At 47.4% G+C, this 1,423-nt stretch overlaps 1 long non-coding RNA gene across 1 annotated transcript in view; it reads right to left on the bottom strand.

Moving 5' to 3' along the window:
• Positions 1-300: 300 nt before the first annotated feature.
• Positions 301-1,423, bottom strand: part of LOC106533821 (uncharacterized) — a 12,557-nt gene continuing 11,434 nt past the window's right edge. The window contains exon 3 of the long non-coding RNA XR_001312291.1: positions 301-541. This is a non-coding gene — a long non-coding RNA (uncharacterized LOC106533821). The remainder of the gene's footprint in view (positions 542-1,423) is intronic.

The following is a 1,423-nucleotide window of genomic DNA, read 5'->3' as shown; positions in this document are numbered from 1 at the left end:
CTGTTTAACAACCTGTTAAAATACTCCAGAATGCAGGAAATGGTATTTACTTCTTTAAAAATTTTCTGGGTGAGGACCCCCAGACCCCCCACCAGTGGGTCCCCCCAACATTACAAATACTTACTCTTGTTTTTTGTCTCTGAATGTTATAAAATCAGTGATTTTATCTGTGAAATTACAAACTGATCATACATTTTCTGTTATAGATATTAGTTTTGGTGGGCCACCCCTGGTTTTACAGTGGTCCCCCCCATGGCCCCCCCTGAACATCTTTTCTGCAGGCGCCACTGGATGCATGAAGGAAGACACTTTCTCCTGCCGTAAAGCTTTCAGTTTCCCGCCTTTTTTCTGCTTCAGCAGACTGGATATGATGCAGATCAGGGCTTTTCTGTCTCACTTCACAAWCCCACTGTGGGGACCACTTTATGTAAGGGCACAGATGGACCCTTGACGCTGCTGAAAACCAGAGACCTCCTGAATGAAGGCGTCCCCCCGTCTGTTCCTGATGTTCTCTCTGCTTCCAGCCCCTCGTCATGTTGTTCTGCAGGAAAACACAGTTTTATTTCAGCAGGTTGTTCTCACACAGTCCTGCTGAACACGGAGATTAGAAAAGAAAGAAATGAGCTCTTTTGTTTGTGCAGAAAACACATTCAGACCGATCCAGCTGGTTCCAGAGCCTAAAGGCTGCAGATCCTGGGGGAGCCGTTCTCAGCTCAGCTCTGATGATGTTGGAGGAAGATTTTGTGGACCCCCCCCCCCCCCTGTGAACAGACAGCTCTCTGCTGTGTTCAGCAGATGCAAAGATATCAAACTGAAAACTCTGCTGTCTGCAGCCTTTTGAACCTACACTCTGTTTTCTGTTTCTGTTGTTGTGCTGCCACGTTTACCTTTCTACAGCTGGAGACAAACCATCAGTAATCCTCACTTTGTCCTCCAGGGACAACTGAAGCCCACAGGACACATGTGGACACGTGGACATAAATGTTCTGCAAACCAGCTGCATGCTGGGTAAAAACCATGCTTCAGTTCACTTCTTCTGTCGTGTTCTTCCTCAACACATGATGATGACATCATATGATGTGTGACATCATCACGTCTGAGCTCTTCTAGAGGTCAGCTGAGGACAGAAGAACGTTGTGCTGCCAGTGAGACCACCCTGCTGCAGCTGCACCAGTTCAGGTGAAACATGCAGCAGGTGTGTGATGTTTGCTGCTCRTGGTAACACAACGTTTTTACGTTCAGACTCTGAAGCAGCAGGAGCAGCTCTGTGGTCCTGAGAACATGAGCTGAGAAGGTTTCCATGCAGCACTGAGCTGATTACAATTTCCTCCTGTCATCCTTCTGTTTCTCTCCATCCACCCACATTCTTTGGCCTCGTAACACACACACACACACACACACACACACACACACACACACACAC

The sequence above is a fragment of the Austrofundulus limnaeus genome, unplaced genomic scaffold (genome assembly GCF_001266775.1).
Source record: "Austrofundulus limnaeus strain Quisiro unplaced genomic scaffold, Austrofundulus_limnaeus-1.0 Scaffold1030, whole genome shotgun sequence".
In the NCBI taxonomy this organism is placed as follows: domain Eukaryota; kingdom Metazoa; phylum Chordata; class Actinopteri; order Cyprinodontiformes; family Rivulidae; genus Austrofundulus; species Austrofundulus limnaeus.
This window is presented reverse-complemented; position numbering and strand designations above follow the sequence as displayed.